Source organism: Narcine bancroftii, chromosome 4 (genome assembly GCF_036971445.1).
Source record: "Narcine bancroftii isolate sNarBan1 chromosome 4, sNarBan1.hap1, whole genome shotgun sequence".
In the NCBI taxonomy this organism is placed as follows: Eukaryota; Metazoa; Chordata; class Chondrichthyes; order Torpediniformes; family Narcinidae; genus Narcine; species Narcine bancroftii.
The window spans coordinates 308394164-308416937 of NC_091472.1; the positions used below are offsets into that span (position 1 = coordinate 308394164).

The 22774-nt window shown below is 43.3% G+C and overlaps 1 protein-coding gene across 1 annotated transcript in view; it reads left to right on the forward strand.

Moving 5' to 3' along the window:
* The window catches only part of ube2e3 (ubiquitin-conjugating enzyme E2E 3 (UBC4/5 homolog, yeast)), a 143843-nt gene that overhangs the window by 52032 nt on the left and 69037 nt on the right, over positions 1–22774 (forward strand). The gene's annotated exons all lie outside the window — the stretch shown is intronic.

The following is a 22774-nucleotide window of genomic DNA, read 5'->3' on the forward strand; positions in this document are numbered from 1 at the left end:
TCTCCCCCACCTTCTCTGCTACTAAAGACTCTTCCAGATCTGATGTAGAGTCAAGAACCTGAAATAGTGAACTGTTTTTCTTTCCATAGATGCTCCTGATGTTTCCAATAACTTTTGTTTTAATTCAAGTGCACCGCATTTTCAATTTTTTTTTTCATTGCAGTTTCAACTGCTATGCTGGGAACCAGGTATGAGCTAGTACTCTGCTCACTGCCATGTGTGAATTTGATCCTGTGACTTGAATTTTGCCTGGAGGGGACGTGCTGGGCAGAGTAGTGTGAGCTACTCTTTGTGCTGAGATATGGGTCATTCTGCCCTTTTATAGGGTCAAAAATGTGACTGTAAAGGCAAAGATTCTCTGCCCTCACATTACTGACGTTACCTTCATAATTGCTCTCCGAGCGGCTCTAAGGCGTCAACTCTGATCCCTCTACCTCTGATCGTAAATGCTAGGGGCAGGCTGATGACGCCAGGACCCATAGAAGATGTGCCCACTGCAGTCTCGTTTCCTGGCATCTGCTACGTACTGATTGAATACTGCATACATTTTCCAACAGTCCTCTGGTCAGTTTGGACCAACCCGAGAATACCCCCGACTCAACATCAAATGCAGAGAGAAGAGCAGATCTGATAAGGCTGCGATGAGCGATGTCGTCAACGCTCCACGCTCACATTCACTTCTGAACATAATGTTCAAGACTTGCCAAGTGGAAAAAATAACATTTAAGGCAAATTTGAAGAATTAAATAAAGAACCTGGAATAACAAAATAGAGATAGGAGGAGGTGTGAGGGGGAAGAATGGGAGGAATGGACATTGAGGAGGAGAAGAGGCAGAGGTTGAATCGGGGAGGTGTCAGGTGAAGGTAGAATCGAGTAGAAAGATTGCGGTCATGAACTGGCACATTCTCTCTCTCTCTCTCTCTCCCTCCCCTATTTTTATTTCTCTACCCCCCCCCCACCTCCAATCTTCCCTCTTTGCCCCACGTTCCGTTTGTTGTGCACCCTGTTCTCTGATCAAGAGATGGAGAAAGTAAGCCAGAGACAAAGGGAAGGGAAAGACAGTTGTCAAAAAAGCAGTCAGTTGGAGGAGTGCAGCAAAAACAGGCAGTAAAGTCTGCATGTTTCAAGCAGCTATGACTGCATGTACTCTACCTTTCTGATAATTGGCTGCTGGCTCCTTTGGGTCTTCTGTTTCACACTATATTGGCTTCTTGCATATATCTAGTCTTCGGCCATTCGGAGAGTGTTAACTGTGCATCCTAGGGAAGCGCTGTTGACAGCAGTGTTTCACAGATGAACTCCCAGGGTCAACTCCTGCACTGGTCCCAGTGGGAGAAGATGCTTGTGTGGACAGGAAACAAGAATACTAAGAAACAGATGGCAACCCAGTTAATGGAATATTTTAGGCATTGTGCTCCCTGGACCATGCCAGCCTCTATCGGTGGCAACTGGGTGTTTTAGCAGTTAGAAAGATCATTAATCATCTGCTCAAACTTCAGTTAGAAATGATGATCTTGGGCAAAAGGTTATCACTGATATTTTCCTGAATAAGGTGTGATCCATGGTAGGCTGCAGGGGAAACACACTGATGATAAAACTCCATTATTTTAGTTGGCTGAAACCAACTGTGTTGGGAATCATGAGTAATGAAGACAGCCATTGCTCAGTGAGTATGTTAGACCTCACAGCGATCGGTGGCACTACTGCACCACTTCCCCCGTCTCCATATGCATCAGAGGAGGCTATGAGGCACCGCTCTTCATTAAAGTGCCACAGGAGTAGCCTTTTTAGGGCTGTTCCATAAAAAGGCAAGTTCTTTTTTTCTCCATGGATGGAGCCAGCCTCAAAACGGATGCCTGTCCTTAAAAACTCTTGAGGAATGTCATCATTAAATAGCAGACTGCCTGGATTCTGAAGTTTCTCTCATTGTCATTCTTAGATTTGATAGAAGCTGTTGTCATTGAGCTTGTTTCCATAAAGAAATCTCTGGGCTTTAGTGAGATGTAAAGGTAAATAAAGAAAGTGAAAGAAAGCAGGCCTCTGTCCTATGCAGCAGAAAGTGCTGACAGTCTTCAGCCATGGCTGGTGTGCAGCCTTGAGGTTTCTTTCTTGGTTGCTGAGTGACTGTACATCTTGTCCTGGCTTCCCAATGATCAGCTATCAAAGATAGCCTCTCCACATTGGCAGAGAATAACAGTGATGTGGATTATTATGTTGAGAACTTGCATGAAATGTGGGAGGCGGGGGTCTGCACAGTGTTCCTGGTATGGCAGAGCATCGTGTGAACCATGTGCATGTCTTAAGTTATCTGAATGTTCACATTAGAGGGCCAAGAGTGGTGTAACAACTCTGTGCTCTAAGTGGGGTACTAGTGTAGTAGAGATTACCTGGGATTTCTTTAAAATCCTTGTTCATTGAAGCCTTAGGGGGAAAGAATTCTGGCATTTTTACCTGGTTGGCCCCATGTGTGATGACTGGTAAGTACTAACATGCTTCATCTGTTGCTGTCCTCTTGAATCCTATCATCAATAGCATTAAACTTGGCTTTACTGCTAATACCCACATTTTTTTTTAAGCTCTGTTGGATAACAATACACAAATTGCAATGAATTTCATAAATTCAGTTTTGTCATTGTGAAGATAACGGTGAGACTATCAGTTTGAATAGTTATAAAGGAGGATATCTGAACATCTGGATCATGCAAATATACATTCAAACATAGAATTTTTTTTATCTCTTCCTCTACAGCAGGGGTCTCAAACTCAATTTTCCCTGGGGGCCGCTGGAGGTAGAGTCTGGATGAGGCTGGGCTACATCAGGTTTTCTACAAGAAAAGCTCTTACAAAAACATTCCAATGTTATCAGATGTCTTTATTTTTATTTTTTAAACACAAAATAAGATGAAAAAATAAATACATTAACAATTTATAAGAAAAAACATCAATCAGTAATAAATAAATAAAATGAAAATAATAATAATGAAAATAATAATAATGAAAATAATAATAATGAAAATAATAATAATGAAAATAATAATAATGAAAATAATAATAATGAAAATAATAATAATGAAAATAATAATAATGAAAATAATAATAATGAAAATAATAATAATGAAAATAATAATGAAAATAATAATAATGAAAATAATAATAATGAAAATAATAATAATGAAAACAATAATAATGAAAACAATAATAATGAAAACAATAATAATGAAAACAATAATAATGAAAACAATAATAATGAAAGCAATAATAATGAAAGCAATAATAATGAAAGCAATAATAATGAAAGCAATAATAATGAAAACAATAATAATGAAAACAATAATAATGAAAACAATAATAATGAAAACAATAATAATGAAAATAATAATAATGAAAATAATAATAATGAAAATAATAATAATGAAAATAATAATAATGAAAATAATAATAATGAAAATAATAATAATGAAAATAATAATAATGAAAATAATAATAATGAAAATAATAATAATGAAAATAATAATAATGAAAATAATAATAATGAAAATAATAATAATGAAAATAATAATAATGAAAATAATAATAATGAAAATAATAATAATGAAAATAATAATAATGAAAATAATAATAATGAAAATAATAATAATGAAAATAATAATAATGAAAATAATAATAATGAAAATAATAATAATGAAAATAATAATAATGAAAATAATAATAATGAAAATAATAATAATGAAAATAATAATAATGAAAATAATAATAATGAAAATAATAATAATGAAAATAATAATAATGAAAATAATAATAATGAAAATAATAATAATGAAAATAATAATAATGAAAATAATAATAATGAAAATAATAATAATGAAAATAATAATAATGAAAATAATAATAATGAAAATAATAATAATGAAAATAATAATAATGAAAATAATAATAATGAAAATAATAATAATGAAAATAATAATAATGAAAATAATAATAATGAAAATAATAATAATGAAAATAATAATAATGAAAATAATAATAATGAAAATAATAATAATGAAAATAATAATAATGAAAATAATAATAATACAGCAGATAGAGAAGACGAAGAAACCACATCTAGTTGCTGACTGGAGAAATGTAATTATTATTCAGATTCAAATGTCTGTATTAACAGTTCTTTAACTTTCTGAACGTGAATGGAACATTGAACATAAACTGTTATGAACATGTCTTCTTCTGCCGACTTCTTACTGCTAGAGATCTGGCAGCGCTTCCTCTCGCATAGCCGAGCCACATTTGGCTTAAGGGAGGAGGCAGTTGAGACCCTCAGTAGGGCTTGAGGATGCTCATCAGTAAGTCTGAACCTGTCCTTGGACTTATTGAAGTTCAAGGTAGAGAAGAGCTTTTTGCACAAGTATGTGTTCCCAAAAAGCTCAGGGAAGCTGGGGGGCAATTCTCTCAAAAATTGCCCAAGCTTGTCTGCTTTTCCACTCACCTCCCTGAACTTGGTTTTGAGTTCAGAATTGCACTGCAGGTCAATGAACTCCATTTGAAGCACAGGAGGGGCATCTTGGACGTCAAAGGAGAAGGGGTCCACAAAAATTTGAAATGTGGCTCTGTTTCAGTGTTTAGCTGATATGTCTTTTCCACTTATTTTTCTGTCCCGCTGAGCAACAACTTGCGGGTTCAGACTGGACGCCGAAGCGCGTGAAGCGGGAGCGGCCGTGGAAATTGCGCATGTGCTGCGTGCATATAATGACAAATAGAAAATGCACACAAATCTGCTTATATTCACAATAAGCCCAACCGATGTCCCGCCCACGAGAGCAATATACCCCACTGTGATTGGTAGGTTCGTTCAGCTCCGCACACAACACTGAAAAGTGCCAATCATATCAAACTCGCGGGCCGCACTAACATTAAACTTTCGTATTAAGGTGGGGCCACAAACTATCGTCCTGAGGGCCGCAGTTGGCCTGCGGGCTGCAAGCTTGAGACCCCTGCTCTACAGGGTATACTTTTTTTGTAATTGGAAGAATTCGATTTGCAAACTATTATGACTTTGTGAAGAGGATCTTGAACTTTTTCGAAGTGTGACTGAGTTTTAAATGATATTCAAAACGATAACAACTGCTTCATGATCTCTTTAGCTGAAGTAAAATCAATTGTTTGGTATTGAATTGCCTTGGGATCAAAATTGAATGTTATTCAAAATTTTTTTTGCACTCTCTTGTTTTGGTTTCAACTTTTAAATGTGTATATTTAAATCTTGTATTTTTTGTCAGGCACTTAAAACGTTAGTTGAAAAATTATGCTCTGATAAGCAGCTTTGAGAATTTCTATACAGGTATGTAATTGGTGGGCGCCTGGGTGCATCATCATTAGGCATCGGCATAAGGAAATAGTAGGTGGGGTCCACTCGACCTTTCAAAAGCCTCCCCATCCAATATGATCTGCAACAGGATTTATTTTTCTATTCTGTAGCAGTTCTCCATTGCCCTTAATTTCCTGATCTTTCAAAAATGTATCTCCTTCCTCAAATGTTCTTTGGTTCGGCCACCAAAGCCTTCCAAGGTTGAATCTTTCATTGTTTGAAACAATTCAACATTTACTTTGCTATGTCCCCTTAACATCTTGAAGGTTACATTTTGGTTGCACTGAATTTTGGTGAACTCCAAAGAATAAACTTTTTTAAAGCCAGTTATGATTAGACCATGAATTCATCAAGTGAGTATTTTGAAATGGCCTCCATCGCCATTGTAACCTCACTTAAGTAAGAGGACCAAAATTGCGTACAGTACTCTGTGATTTTTTTTTTCCTGTCCTATGTACGATTTTAACAATATTTCCCAATATCTAGAATGCCATCTGCCTTGCAGTGAACACTCATGCCATGTGCTTTCCTAATCAGTTGCTGGATCCTTTGAATAACTTTTTGTTTTGTGCACAAAAATTCCTAGATCCACGTGTACTTTGCTTATCTGCCTTTAGATTAATCTAACGAGTGCTTGACCTCTCATTTTCAGATTGAAATCCATTTGTCAAGTTTTTACCCAGTTTAGTTCAAGTTCAAATATCCTCTTCACAGCATGTCCTTCCGTCCACTTTTGCATTAAAGGCAAACTCGCAGAATTCCTTATAGTTGATCAAATGCCAAAAGATATCATCCTGATTTAGGGTCTCTCCCCCTCTCTCCCCCTCTCTCCCCCTCTCTCCCCCTCTCTCCCCCTCTCTCCCCCTCTCTCCCCCTCTCTCCCCCTCTCTCCCCCTCTCTCCCCCTCTCTCCCCCTCTCTCCCCCTCTCTCCCCCTCTCTCCCCCTCTCTCCCCCTCTCTCCCCCTCTCTCCCCCTCTCTCCCCCTCTCTCCCCCTCTCTCCCCCTCTCTCCCCCTCTCTCCCCCTCTCTCCCCCTCTCTCCCCCTCTCTCCCCCTCTCTCCCCCTCTCTCCCCCTCTCTCCCCCTCTCTCCCCCTCTCTCCCCCTCTCTCCCCCTCTCTCCCCCTCTCTCCCCCTCTCTCCCCCTCTCTCCCCCTCTCTCCCCCTCTCTCCCCCTCTCTCCCCCTCTCTCCCCCTCTCTCCCCCTCTCTCCCCCTCTCTCCCCCTCTCTCCCCCTCTCTCCCCCTCTCTCCCCCTCTCTCCCCCTCTCTCCCCCTCTCTCCCCCTCTCTCCCCCTCTCTCCCCCTCTCTCCCCCTCTCTCCCCCTCTCTCCCCCTCTCTCCCCCTCTCTCCCCTCTCTCCCCCTCTCTCCCCCTCTCTCCCCCTCTCTCCCCCTCTCTCCCCCTCTCTCCCCCTCTCTCCCCCTCTCTCCCCCTCTCTCCCCCTCTCTCCCCCTCTCTCCCCCTCTCTCCCCCTCTCTCCCCCTCTCTCCCCCTCTCTCCCCCTCTCTCCCCCTCTCTCCCCCTCTCTCCCCCTCTCTCCCCTCTCTCCCCCTCTCTCCCCCTCTCTCCCCCTCTCTCCCCCTCTCTCCCCCTCTCTCCCCCTCTCTCCCCCTCTCTCCCCCTCTCTCCCCCTCTCTCCCCCTCTCTCCCCCTCTCTCCCCCTCTCTCCCCCTCTCTCCCCCTCTCTCCCCCTCTCTCCCCCTCTCTCCCCCTCTCTCCCCCTCTCTCCCCCTCTCTCCCCCTCTCTCCCCCTCTCTCCCCCTCTCTCCCCCTCTCTCCCCCTCTCTCCCCCTCTCTCCCCCTCTCTCCCCCTCTCTCCCCCTCTCTCCCCCTCTCTCCCCCTCTCTCCCCCTCTCTCCCCCTCTCTCCCCCTCTCTCCCCCTCTCTCCCCCTCTCTCCCCCTCTCTCCCCCTCTCTCCCCTCTCTCCCCCTCTCTCCCCCTCTCTCCCCCTCTCTCCCCCTCTCTCCCCCTCTCTCCCCCTCTCTCCCCCTCTCTCCCCCTCTCTCCCCCTCTCTCCCCCTCTCTCCCCCTCTCTCCCCCTCTCTCCCCCTCTCTCCCCCTCTCTCCCCCTCTCTCCACTGTCTTACTGTCGCTGTGCCATTCATTCTATACATTCATCACGAGTGATCTGTTCTTGAACTGTCATCTATGTGGTACTCTTGAATTACAATATTATCTGTAAGTATTGGGTAAACTTGCTTATCTCTGCCAATGAACTATTTTGCTTTTTATGCAGTTCTTGTAACCTCTCCATAGCCTTTGCTGTCAATCTGCTGGTCTTGGCGTTAAGCTTTGAATGGGCTACAGTTTCTCCTGGCTATACAGTGAGAACAAAAACAGTGCACTAAGGCTCTTTGGCAAAAAAAAATGTGCATTGTCATTTGTTTTGTCTTCCCTTGAAAATATTGGGAAGCAGTACCTGATTATTTGTTCCTTTTTAACAGGTTGATTAATCCTGAGATGAATATTTAACACAACGTAATCTAGGCCATGCTGTATCTCTTTAACTTGTCGTCCATCTTCTGCCGAAACTATAATTCGGTCACCATCTCACAACTGTTCTTAAAGTAATCTAGAACTCCACCTGTACATACATATTGATATCCAAATTCACACCAGCCAATTTGTCTCATCGTCTTTCCACTAGGACTTCAAATGTGATATTTGAAATCTCCATCACTGAAGATCTTGGGAGGTGGCATTTCACTTGAGGTAGAAGACAGAGAGTTGGGATAAATGGTTCGTTTTCTGAGTGGCAGGCGGTGACCAGTGGGGTGCCACAGGGATCTGTACTGGGACCCCAGCTGTTCACAATTTACATTAATGATCTGGATGAGGGGATTGGATGTAATATCTCCAAATTTACAGATGACACTAAGCTAGGAAGGGTTGTGTGCACGGAAGAGGGGGTCAGGAAGCTCCAGTGTGATTTGGATAAATTGAGGGACTGGGCAGATCCATGGCAAATGCACTACAATGTGGATAAATGTGAGGTTATCCACTTTGGTAATACAAACCAGAGGGCAGATTACTATTTGAATGGCAATAGATTAAGAGATGGGGAAGTGCAGAGAGACCTAGGGGTACTTGTACATCAGTCTCTGAAGGCGAGCATGCAGGTACAGCAGGCAAATGGTATGTTGGCCTTCATATCAAGAGGGTTTGAGTCTAGGAACAAGGATACCTTACTGCAGCTGTACAGGTCCTTGGTGAGACCCCTCCTGGAGTATTGTGTGCAGTTTTGGTCACCTTATCTAAGGAAGGATGTTCTTGCAATGGAGGGAGTGCAGAGGCGATTTATCAGGCTGATTCCTGGAATGGTAGGAATGACTTATGAGGAAAGATTGCGCAAATTGGGATTGTACTCCCTGGACTTTAGAAGATTGAGAGGGGATCTCATAGAGACATATAAAATTCTGTCAGGACTGGACAGAATGGATGCAGATGGGATGTTTCCAAGGATGGGAAAATCCAGAACCCGGGGCCATGGTTTGAGGATAATAGGCAAACCATTTAGGACTGAGATGAGGAGGAATTTCTATACCCAGAGGGTGGTGAATCTGTGGAATTCATTGCCACAGAGGGCAGTAGAGGCAGGTTCATTAAATATATTTAAGAGGGAATTAGATATATTTCTTCAGTATAAGGGTATTAAAGGTTACGGAGAGAAGGCAGGGACGGGGTACTGAACTTTAAGATCAGCCATGATCCCATTGAATGGCGGAGCAGGCTCGAAGGGTCGAATGACCTACTCCTGCTCCTATCTTCTATGTTTCTATTAAAGGTTACGGAGAGAAGGCAGGGACGGGGTACTGAACTTTAAGATCAGCCATGATCTCGTTGAATGGCGGAGCAGGCTCGAAGGGTCGAATGACCTACTCCTGCTCCTATCTTCTATGTTTCTATTATGAAGTGATTGAATGAAATATTTGCAAATTATGACCCATAAAAGAGTTTTGCCTGTTGGTCTTGATCTCCGATTGCATAGTAAATAAGATTCAATTTGTATATAATGATCTGGGGAGAACAGCCCTTGTTGGAATGTCAATAATTTGTTCAAATGTGGGCTGTTTCTCAGAGCATGGCTTTCTTGTTGCTTTAATCCTATTGTAATTGGACAGTTTAAACTGCTATCTGAAGATGAGAAGAATCGCAATGTACAGTTTTCATTTTCTGATCTCCTGTACATAATATTCAGCAGATAATAAAGTGAACAAAGTACAGATGTGCTGGTGAAAATGGTCCGTTACCGTTATCACTTGGCCTCTTTATCGAAACTAAAGTAGGAAGAGGTGATATAACCATATAACCAAATAACCATTTACGGAGTGGAAACAGGCCATGTTGGCCTTTCGAGTCCGCACAGGTTCACTTGTATATTTTCTTGCTGGCCATCCTTCTTGTCACTAAGTAGATTCTGCTGTTTGCCACAGGCCAGTAGACCATGTCTGCTGAGTAAATGCACTTGCTAGTGACGGCATGGTTGGCATAGCAGTTAGAGCAACACCATTACGGCGCCAGCGATCGAGACTGGGGTTCGAATCCCGCACTGTTTGTAAGGAATTGGGACATTCTCTCCATGTCTGCTTGGGTTTTCCCCAGGGGCTTAGGTTTCCTCCCATGTACTATTAAGTGTAAAGTGAAAAATAACTGGGAGAGGCGAAGAGGTGATTGGATTTTGTATAGAAGGTGGAAGAGGTGGAGAGTTTTCTCGTGGGGGGAGGGAATATTAGATGTATGAACAGCAGTAGGTAATGAAGAGATGGAAAGAGTGCAACTAGATAGAGGTGGGGGGTTACTGAACATTAGAAAAAAAAATCAGTGCTTGTACCAGGGCAAATGTTGTGTTTCATTCCTCAAGTTTATGTTTGGCCTTGGCCTGGTAATTTCTGAAGCTGAAGACCGCCATGCCTATGTGGGAATGATGAAGGGAATTGAAATAGATGGCAAGTGGGAATTCAGGCTTGGATTCAGAGCACAGGTGTTCAGCAAAATGGTCACCTAATCTGCATTTCTTATCACTGACACGGAAGAGATTACACTGAGTACACCTCATACAGTAGATTAGGTGGGTGATCCACACGTTAAGCCCTGGCTAATGTAGAAGGTGTTTGTGATCCTGAATAGAGGTAAGGGGGAAGATGTAGTGACTAGTTTGTGTTAATTCTGAGATTACAATAGAAGGGCGTGGAAGGGAGGATTATAAAGTGAATTTTGTCACAATGGAACATGCTAAAGTAGTGTAAAATATAAATGACCAGTCTTTGACAGCTGAGGATCAAGAGAAATGTTTCATTGTATTCACTTGAATCATGACTTAAGTTTTTAATTGCTCAAACATCATTCTTTCACACAGGAAATGGCACAGTTAAGACGTGCAAAAATAATCCATTTGGATGATTAGTTTGACATGCCAAAAACTACAATTTAAAAAAAAGCAAAAATACAGAGAGAGGAGTAATATAAAAAGAAAACTGAAATTGCAATTAAAAATCGAAAATTGCTCTTTGTGTGCTCAATTGAGTTATGATGGTGAGAAAAGCTGAACAATTGGATGATATTAGGCCCTTTCATGAAGCAAAATAATCTTAACGTAAAGGTGGAGATTTCCACCCTCGCGTTAGAAACCTTACCTTCACGAATGCTCCCTGACTGGCTCCAAGGCACTGACTCCAATTCCTCTCTGAGGTAGTGTCAGCGGCAGAGCGCAGCACTCCGCCACGCGTGCGGCTGGCTTGGGTGGGTTGATTACGTCGCTATGATGCTGTCAGCCCGTGACCCTGACCCCCTCGGGGCAGAGGAAGCTGGCGGGGGCCAAGCCGGAGGAGCCATCAGGGACTGCCTGTGACTGCTCAGCTGGCCACTCTGGCACTTCACCAGGCTGCTTCGGCCTTTTGGGATCTTAAACTTTTGGAGTTTTTGTGATTTATTAGTTAATTGGTTTTTCCAAGCTAATTTAAAGCTTGTGTGTGTGGGGGAAAAAGGCAGCAATAGATGTTAGTACATTTTTGTTACAGCTATCACCTGCGGGGCTGCAGAACAAGAGTAAAGAGGAACTGATAGTTATTTCTAAGCATTAAAGCTGACTGAAATCAAGCATTGAATGAGGAAAATACAAATACAGTATTATAGTGAAATATAAAAGTGATGGAAAATTTGTTGATAAGTCTTTGAAAATTTTCCGGAGGAGAGATCTTTTGAAATGCAATTGGAATTGGAGAAATTGAGGGTGGAAGAAGAAAAATGAGAAAACCACATGTTCCTCTTAGAACAGCCAATTGCACTCAGACAGACTGCGGCTCCAGACATAATGTTCTGAGTTTGTTCATCTGTTGCTTTCCAAAACAATAATCCAGTACTCCACAGCATGTCCAATTTACACCTAGTTGTGGAGTCCTTATAGACATTCCTCAAAGTTTGTGCAAAGGCACTCGGAGCCTGGACTGTCTGGCTTGAGCAGAGCTCCGGTATTTTAAATAAGATCTGTTTCGAAGTGTTTGTATCTATATTCTTTGGCTTGGCTTCGCGGACGAAGATTTATGGAGGGGGTAAAAGTCCACGTCAGCTGCAGGCTCGTTTGTGGCTGACAAGTCCGATGCGGGACAGGCAGACACGGTTGCAGCGGCTGCAGGGGAAAATTGGTTGGTTGGAGTTGGGTGTTGGGTTTTTCCTCCTTTGCCTTTTGTCAGTGAGGTGGGCTCTGCGGTCTTCTTCAAAGGAGGTTGCTGCCCGCCAAACTGTGAGGCGCCAAGATGCACGGTTTGAGGCGATATCAGCCCACTGGCGGTGGTCAATGTGGCAGGCACCAGGAGATTTCTTTAGGCAGTCCTTGTACCTTTTCTTTGGTGTACCTCTGTCACGGTGGCCAGTGGAGAGCTCGCCATATAACACGATCTTGGGAAGGCGATGGTCCTCCATTCTGGAGACGTGACCCATCCAGCGCAGCTGGATCTTCAACAGCGTGGACTCGATGTGCCCCAACTAAAATACTTGCCACAATTTATCTCCTTTAAAACATATGGAATTGATGGCTTTGTGGCCAATCTTGTGAATGATTCTAAGATAGGTGGAGGTGAGGGTAGTGTTGTGAAGTAGGAAGGCTGCAGAGTTTGGGAGAATGGGCAAAGAAAAGGAGGATGGAATACAGCATAGGGATGTCTTTGGTGATGCACTTCAGTGGAAAGAATAAAGTAGTAGACTAATTTCTAAATGGGGATATGTTTCAGAAAGCACTGGTGCAAAATATTAACATGCAGATTGAGTCAGTAGTGAGAAAGGCAAATGCAATGTTTGTTTCATTTTTTTAGAATGATTGATATAATTTTCAGTACCATCTTTGTTGCCTAGTAACTTAATTCTATCAACCTGTTCTAATATGAAATACCCTTTCACAGATAAAGCTCGAAGTGTAAGGCTTTTCGTTGAACCTAAATGTTGACACAGGAGAAGGTGGGGTAGGGGAGTGGTAGATTGTGAAAATTGACATTCTTTGAAATGCATTTGGACAGGAATCCTGTGACTTGAAAATATTATAGTATCAATACATTTGGCTTCAAGGCTGTGAAACTCGAGAGTAAAGTCAGGACTTTGTTATTTAAAATAATAGATTCTTGTTCATTTGAAATATCAGTCTTTGTTGTATGTGTGTCATGGAATAAAAGTTTAATAGATCTTTATGCAGAAAATTTTAAGATAGCTTCAGTGTGAACTCCATTAAGAATATACCAAGTCCATTAGCAATGTACAATTCCAAAATTTTGATATACCCTGATTGCACAGTGACTTTAACAAGAAACGTTTATCCTGATGCTTTAAATTTTTATTATTCCCATTTGTTCACACTCTCTATAGACTTGTGCAAGTTCTGTCTTCTTCCAAAAACATTTTCTTATTAAGCTCTGACTCCCTTCCATTAATTGACTTCAAATGTCCAGGTTTTGAGTTTTAACATTCTCTACCTCAAGTCATTAGCTGTGTACATTCCTTCTCTACCCTGCCCTCTCCTTTCTGCCCCTCCATCACAAGAAATTAATATTCTTGTTGATCTGTGTGGGACTTTTCTGAAATGATGTTGGTGATATCCTCAACGAAACTGCAATTTTGAGACGTTCATACTTAAGGAGCAATGTGATCAAGGTTTTTTTTTTAAATAATTGGGGAACAGATGGATGGGTCGTAGGAAATTCATAATTGTTTGAGTCCAGGACTGAGATCACAATGGAAAAAAGTTGGTGTGATGTTCAGAAACATTCAATAGAAGGGAGAGGTTAGAAATGCTGTTCTATAAATGGTCATTAGAATTGGGTGAATTGTTAATTTTAAATGTGAGATTAGTAAAGAAAACAAATGGGTATGCAGGTACACAGTCCTTTATCCGGAACCCTTGGAGGACAGTGTGTTCCGAATTTCGGATTTTTCCTGATTTCAGAACAAAAGCCAACTGCCCCAGATTTAAGCCCACCCGAATTGTGCTGCCATCTCTCTCCTCTTCCCCTACCCACCTGAGTCGCACTGCCGTCTCTCTCCTCTCTCCCCCCCCCGCCCGAGTCGGGCCGCTGTCTCTCGCCCCACCCTGCCCTGCCCGAGTCGCGCTGGTGTCTCTCGCCCCACCCCCCTACTCGAATCGCGCTGCCGTCTCGCCCTACCCCCACACCCGAGTCGCGCTGCCGTCTCGCCCTACCCCCCACCCGAGTCGCGCTGCCGTCTCGCCCTACCCCCCACCCGAGTCGCGCTGCCGTCTCGCCCTACCCCCCACCCGAGTCGCGCTGCCGTCTCGCCCTACCCCCCACCCGAGTCGCGCTGCCGTCTCGCCCTACCCCCCACCCGAGTCGCGCTGCCGTCTCGCCCTACCCCCCACCCGAGTCGCGCTGCCGTCTCGCCCTACCCCCCACCCGAGTCGCGCTGCCGTCTCGCCCTACCCCCCACCCGAGTCGCGCTGCCGTCTCGCCCTACCCCCCACCCGAGTCGCGCTGCCGTCTCGCCCTACCCCCCACCCGAGTCGCGCTGCCGTCTCGCCCTACCCCCCCACCCGAGTCGCGCTGCCGTCTCGCCCTACCCCCCACCCGAGTCGCGCTGCCGTCTCGCCCTACCCCCCACCCGAGTCGCGCTGCCGTCTCGCCCTACCCCCCACCCGAGTCGCGCTGCCGTCTCGCCCTACCCCCCACCCGAGTCGCGCTGCCGTCTCGCCCTACCCCCCACCCGAGTCGCGCTGCCGTCTCGCCCTACCCCCCACCCGAGTCGCGCTGCCGTCTCGCCCTACCCCCCACCCGAGTCGCGCTGCCGTCTCGCCCTACCCCCCACCCGAGTCGCGCTGCCGTCTCGCCCTACCCCCCACCCGAGTCGCGCTGCCGTCTCGCCCTACCCCCCACCCGAGTCGCGCTGCCGTCTCGCCCTACCCCCCACCCGAGTCGCGCTGCCGTCTCGCCCTACCCCCCACCCGAGTCGCGCTGCCGTCTCGCCCTACCCCCCACCCGAGTCGCGCTGCCGTCTCGCCCTACCCCCCACCCGAGTCGCGCTGCCGTCTCGCCCTACCCCCCACCCGAGTCGCGCTGCCGTCTCGCCCTACCCCCCACCCGAGTCGCGCTGCCGTCTCGCCCTACCCCCCACCCGAGTCGCGCTGCCGTCTCGCCCTACCCCCCACCCGAGTCGCGCTGCCGTCTCGCCCTACCCCCCACCCGAGTCGCGCTGCCGTCTCGCCCTACCCCCCACCCGAGTCGCGCTGCCGTCTCGCCCTACCCCCCACCCGAGTCGCGCTGCCGTCTCGCCCTACCCCCCACCCGAGTCGCGCTGCCGTCTCGCCCTACCCCCCACCCGAGTCGCGCTGCCGTCTCGCCCTACCCCCCACCCGAGTCGCGCTGCCGTCTCGCCCTACCCCCCACCCGAGTCGCGCTGCCGTCTCGCCCTACCCCCCACCCGAGTCGCGCTGCCGTCTCGCCCTACCCCCCACCCGAGTCGCGCTGCCGTCTCGCCCTACCCCCCACCCGAGTCGCGCTGCCGTCTCGCCCTACCCCCCACCCGAGTCGCGCTGCCGTCTCTCACGCCACCCCTCCACCCGAGTCGCGCTGCCGTCTCTCTCCCCACCCCCCCCACCTGAGTCGCGCTGCCGTTTCTCTTTTGCCCTCCGCTATATCAGCACCAGGGAAAAAAAAATGCCATTTTTGGCACTTTCCAGATTTTAGATGTCTGGATAAAGGATTGTGTAACTGTACTGTATTATGGTTTATGGGCAAAGTCTAACAATATGCAGGTAGATTACGGAAGTTTCCACTTTTTTATTCTTATTTCCCTGTTGATTATAATATTGTTTGAAGTTTTGAAATAAATTGAAAATAAAAATTTGCAGAAATATATAATTCGCGTTGTTGTGGTGCATTGAAAGTATTTTAAGCGTTGCTTTTCATTTTAAGTATTTCCATCATTGTTTACAAAAATTAAAAAAAAGAAAGCCAGAATAAAATCTTCCTATTATTAGGTGGGGATTGATGATTTGGCAAATAAACTAAGAACTGGATAACCCCGTAACTTGTGTTTAATCTTCATGCTTTTTAAAAGTAACCGCTGACACAGAAAACAGTATTGTTGGACAAAGAATATAAGCATGTGACTTTTCGTTTTCACAGTGTTTGCACACAGTGTCTCAGGTTTTCTGTGCTTTGGAATGCATTGACAATGTGAAGGCATTCTGTGCATTTCTCATCTTCACAGGTTTGGAAGCGTTCCCTTAATGCCGAGTTGTTAAAGTTCTTCAGGGGTAACCTGGTATCCCGTGCATTTGTCTTTCCCCGATTATGGTGAGTTCCTAATTTAGCTTGGCTGTCTCCAAGTGTATTTTCTGGTGAAAGAGAATGGGAGGAAGGCAAGTTAGTTGGTGATATTTGTGTATCTCCTGGTTGACAGCTTGTGAATTGTCAGGTGGGCAAGAAGCAGGTAATATTGATAAATGTAATGTTTATAGTTTTGGGGGATGGGGGAGGAAATGAGAGAATAAGAGTTGAAATTGTCTTTTGGAAATTATTGTCAATATGGCCAGATTAATTAAGATGAACCAAGTCTATTACATAAATGATGGATATGCATTTTTCTTTAAAATGTATTCCATATCCTTTCAGTGGCGCCTTTGAATTGATTACAGGAGCATAGTTTTAGAATTCAAAATTATAAATGATATTGGAAAAGAATATGACCATTTACTACAACTTCCACCTTATTTAAATACATAATTAATTTTCTGGAATGTGAATGAACTTGGATTTGATTGATAAATTAAGAGTTGTCCATTTTGCATCTAGATATTTGATTAGTTATAATTAATTTTTAAAGTACAGTTTTTAAAGGATAATGTTATGAGCCCAGAGGACCCCAAAACCCAGCAGCAATAGAAAATCACCAAGACAAATGGCTACTTAAAAGTTGCTTTTAATTATCTTTAAACATGAAAACAGGATCAAACTTTAACTTATTACTATTAACTTAACCCCCTTCTAATTCTAAGCACACGTGTATAACGTGTATACAAGTTCAAAAAAAATTCTTTGATTCACAATCCAATCTCACTTCTCCAAGTTCATTGATATCAGGCAATTCTTATACGGTGCACAGAATTTAACATTTATGAATTTCACCAGGCTTTGGTGCTTGAAAGGTAAATGGTTACCACTCAGAAAGGTTTTTGGAGAGAGATTTGTTGCTCGTTGGACATCCACAACTGATTCCTTCTGATCAGCCACTTCAGTGTCTTGCCAAAGAAACTCACCCCATCAGGGTTGATAACCTCTCTCTTTCTGGTCACCACCTATTTCAAGTGAAACATTATGCAGCCAGTCCTCTCCTCTTGTATGAACAACAAAGGCTTTGACCAGGCTGAACGAAGAACTTGCAACCCGTCTTCAAAATGGTTTTTTACCACAAGCTTGCTAATCTTCTGAGTTCGTTCATCTGTTGCTTTCCAAAACAATAACCCATTACTCCACAGCATGTCCAATTAACAGCTACTTGTGAAGTCCTTCTAGGCATTCCTCAAAGTTTGTGCAAAGGTGCTTGGAGCCTGGACTGTCTGGCTTGAGCAGAGCTCCAGCACTTTAAATGAGATTTGTTTTGAATTGTTTGTTTCTGCATGTGACCTGCACTATATATATAAAAAAACTGCCACAGTTTATCTCCTTTTAAAACATATCTAAAGACAATATAAAATATAACATAATGTCACAATAGCAGGACCTTCAACTTGGATTGGAAGTGATATGAGGTGATGTCTGATCAGAACACAAACACAAGATCATCAATACTTATTTTATGATGCTCTTAATATCGTAAATTGGCACAAAGCACTTGCAGTGTGTATCAGACTTAATCTTAACCAGGCCTGCCCTGCTATATTATGGCAGATGATCATGTGTTTTATGGCAACAAAAGACATGAGGAACATCTTAAATAGATGAAGAGTTGGACAGGGCACATGTGAGAGGATAGATAGATTTTAGTAGAACATTTCAGTGTTGGACTTTGGTAACTATAGATACAGCTATATACAGTGGATAGAATGAATTGAAGTATGGGTGGGTGCTCAATACCAAAATTGGGAATGACGATGTATTTGAAAATTGGAGAGTACATTTTTTTATGGAGTTTATACTGTGATTTCAACCTTTTGCACCACAAGTCCATGGGTTTGAAATCTGAACCTGTTCTGTTTTGGAAAAATCCAGTAGCATTGCTGGGCTATCTGTGCTGATAAAGTTATGCTTTTTGCATTTCCATTGCTTTTAACTGAGTCTCTTCACTGGAAGTGATTCAGAAAACTTACAAACATTGCATACAAGTTTTTTGTTTTCTGACCAATGACTTGTTACATCCTGGTTTTGTCTTCCTAACATTGCAGAGAATTGTGACCTTGGTGAGGTAAGAAAGGAAAATGTAGAAAAAAAATCAATCAAAATTTTCTTTTGAGTTCCAAAATCAAACATTTGAATTTTAAAAGCCAGCAAATGTAACCCTATGCTGTTTTGAATTATTCACTTCTGGGCAGCATGTAAGATGCCTGAAAACCAGGTACTGATGAAACTAGAAGGTAAGTTACTGCTCAAGATGCTCCATGCAAAGAAATGGCAAATGGAATTTTAAAAAAGACGGCCACACAGACCCTGAAGAGCTGGGAGACAACGCTGCTCTGAAGGATTCAACTGCCGATTCCTAATGTTGACTGCTCCGTGCAAGCTTTAAATAGCCTGTTGAGGGAGCTGATGATTTTTAAAAATTCTAAAATCCTTCAACCACAGGGCCTGCGCCCAAGATGGCGGCACCTATGCTCAGCAGCGGCCTCGAGGGATGCAGATTCCAGGGGAACAGTGGACTGGTGCAGAACACCAGAAACTGGGAGAACACCCCGAGTTGAGAAGGAGAAGCAAAGGAGATGACCCGGCAGAACAGTGACCCCTGCAGTAGATCAGCAAGAGGCTCAGTCGCTGAGGGACCCACACAGGCTCCCAGGTTGCTCATGGGAACCAGGATTTGAGAGGGTACTGAGTGCAAGGCCTCACGAAGGGCCTCGGGTGCTGATGGCTTCCTGATCGTATTGGAGGTTTGGATCTGGAGCTTGGATTGCCGATGAATTAAACAGGATCCTGTACAGCTGTAGAGGCGGCAGGAGTACTGGGGGGTGAATCAGTGGACACTTAGTGTCTCTGAAAGGACTCTCTTTTGCTTTTTATTCTCACTTACTATAAGTGGCACTGGGCAACACAAAGATGACTTTTTGTTTGCCTGACAGCAGCCCAAAGTCAATTTTGTGTAATATATGTTCTGTCCTTCTATATGACAATGAAGGAATCTTGATTCAATCTGGCTAAGTGTGAAGTGATGCACTTGGGAAGGTTGAACTTCAAGTGGAGTATGTGATTAATGGCAGGATTCTTAACAGCGGGATCTTGGGGTCAAATACCATAGATTCACAAAATTGCTGCACAACTTGATAGGGTGGTTTGTAAGGTGTTGGGTGTGTTGGCTGTCATTTGTCGGGAATTAAATTCAAGAGCCACGAGGTAATGTTGCAGCTCCATGAAACTTTGGTTAGATCACACATGGGGATTGCATTTACTTCTGGTTGTCTCGTTAGGGTTAGGAATGATGTGAAAACTTTGGAGAGTCTGCAGAGAAGATTTACCAGGATGTTGCCTGGGTGAAGAATCTATCTTATGAGGCAAGGTTGACAGAATTAGGGCTTTTCCCTTTGGAGCGATGAAGGATGAGAGGAAACAATGGAGAAATGCATGATAATGAGTGCCGTAGATAGGGTGGATGGCTCACACCTTTTTTGCAAAGCGCCAATGGCAAATACCAGAGGACAGCTGTTTCATGTGAGTGGAGTAATGTTTAGTGGCGATAGAACCATAGAACATTACAGAACAGAAACAGGCCCCTTTAGTCCCACTGACCTGCACCCAGTCCATAGCCCTCTTTTTAAATGTTAGATTTGAGCCTGCTTTTACCACATCAGCTGGCAGCTCGTTCCCCTAAACTTTTTCTCCTATCTACATTTACTCTTTCTATCCCCATCATAATTTTAATTTACTCTATCAAATCTCCCCTCGTTCTTATACTCTCCAGGGAATAAAGTCCTAAGCTATTTAACCTTTCCCTGTAACTCCGATCCAGAAGTCTGGGCAACTTACTAGTAAATCTCTGTGCTCTTTCTGTCTTGTTGATATCTTTCTTGTAGTTAGATGAGAAATACTGCCCACAATACTCCAAATTTGGCCTCACCAATGTCTTATACAACTTTACCATATCATTCCAACTCCTTTGCTCAATACTTTGATTTATGAAGGCCAATATGCCAAAAGCTTTCTTTACAACCTGAGACACCATTTTCAGGGAATTGTGCATCTGTATTCCCAGATCCCTCTGTTCTACTGCACTCCTCAATCCCCTACCATTTACCATGTCCGTCTTTTCTTGGTTTGTTCTTCCAAAATTTAAAACCTCAAACTTGTCTGCATTAAATTTTATCTGCCATTTTTCCAATCTGGTCCAGATCCCTCTGCAAGCATTGAAAACCTTCACTGTCCACAACACCTCTAATTTTTATCATCTGCAAACTTGCAAATTCCATTTGCCACATTAAGATCCAGATCATTAATATAGATGATGAACAACAATGGTCTCTGCCCTGATCCCTGAGGCACACCACCAATCACAGGCCTCCAGTCAATGAAGTCATCATCCACCACTACTCTCTGGCTCCTCCTGTCCAACCATTGTCGAATGCAGTTTACTACTTCACTATGAATACTGAGCATCTGAACCTTCCTGACTAACCTCCCATATGGGATCTTGTTAAAGGCCTTACTAAAGTCCAGGTAGACAACATCCACACAGCCTTTTCTTCGTCAACTTTCCTGGTAGCTACCTTGGAAAAACTCAAGATTGGTTAAACACTACCCATGTTGACTACCCTTAATCAGTCCCTGACTCTTCAAATAATTGTATATCTGATCTCTCAGAACACCTTCCAATAATTTATCCACCCTTATTTGCTTTTGGACATCAAGAACAACCTCCTCTTGAAGTTCTGATGAAAGCTCAGTGGTTAGAGCACTGGCCTTATAAACTAGGGGTCGCGAGTTCGCTTCTCGCTGGGGCTTCATTTCTGTGAGGGGCGCTTGACAAATGTGGCGACTCTGTCTACCTTATGGTAGACAAAGTTAAAGAATTTCATGTATGCTACATTCTAAATGTAGTATTATGTGACAATAATGGAACCTTTATCTTTAATCTGTATAGGTTCCATGATCTTGCTGATAATTTTTCTTGCTTCCCTAAATTCTGTGCCCATTTCTTGAATAAATACTGATGAAAAAAACATTTAAGATCTCGCCTATCTCTTTTTATTCCATACAAAGCTGACCACTCTTATCTTGAAGGGGAACAATTTTGCCCTTTACTATTCCATTGTTGTTAATATACCTATAGAAAACCTTAAGATTTTCTTTCACATTGTCTGCCAAAGCAACCTTGAGTCTTCTTCAAGCCTTCCTGATTTCTTTCTTGAGGTTTTTCATGCATTTTCTTTTGAACTCGAGTATCACATTTGGTCCACATTGGCTATTCCTGTTACACACCTCTCTCTCAGATCCCCAGTATCCCTCAAAAAATAAATTTGCCTTTAATCCTGACAGGAACATACAATTCTGTACTCTCAAATTTTTACCTTTGAAGATATCCCAATCCATGCATTCAAGATCCTTTCTCATCTTAAAATTAGCCTTCTCCAATATAGAATCTCAACCCGAGGCTCAGCCCTATACTTCTCCACAATTAACTTGAAACTAGTGGCATTTTGATCTACACATACCTCTGTCACCTGTTCTGTCTCATTCCCCAATAAAGATCCAGTATTGCACTCTCTTTAGTTGATACCTCTATATTGATTTAGAAAACTTTCCTGAACATATTTGACAAACTCTAAGCAATCCAGCCCTTTTACAGTATGGAAGTCCCAGTCAGTATGTGGAAAATTAAAATCTTCTACTATCACAACCTTGTGTTTTCTGTAGCTGTCTGCTCTCTCTCCCTCTATAGATTTGCTCCTCCAATTCCTGTTGACTATTGGGCAGTCTATAATACAACCCCATGAGTGTGGTCATACTTTCCCCAGCTCCAGCTGAATGGTTGAGCCCTCTGGTTTGTTCTGTTTGAGCACAGCTGTCTGAGGTGTTTTTTTTTCAGATAGAGTAGTGAGTATCTGGAATGCATTCCAGGGGTTAATGGTGGAGGCCGGTACAATACGAACATTTCAAGGGCACAGGTGAGGACATAAATGTAAGAAAAATGGAGAGTTGTAAAAGTATTAGATAATGAAGGATAATGAAGATAATGAAAGATAATGAAGGTTATGGAGTAGGTTTATGTCATTTGGCACAAAATCATGAGCTGAAGGGTCTGTACTGTAATGTTCTGTGATTGAGTTGGTTGGCATTAAACGATTTCTAAATGAATAGAAATACAAGAGGATAAGAGAGGTATGGACATAATTGAGAGGCATCAATGCATAAAAAGCCTTTGGAAGCAAGTGGGAAGTTGGATGTTTTCTGCGTGGATGGTGGTTTCTTTCATAAGTGGAATGACGACCCTTTAAAAAAGGAGTTGGTATTTGAAATGAAGAAGCACAAAGCCAACTAATAGGATATACATGAAGGAAAGCTGGGTGATGAACAGTATAGTGGAAATGGGATCACAGGAGTAAGATATGGGTGTCAAAAAAGAATAGCAAAGTTAGAAAAAATAGCCAAAAAGAACAAAGAAGGGATTGGTAGGTCTTTGCTAGAGTGAGAACATGATGAGACTTGAGAAGAGGTGGAGAATTCAACAGTACACGCAGCTGGAATATTTGTTTTAATATCTTTGCAACAGTAG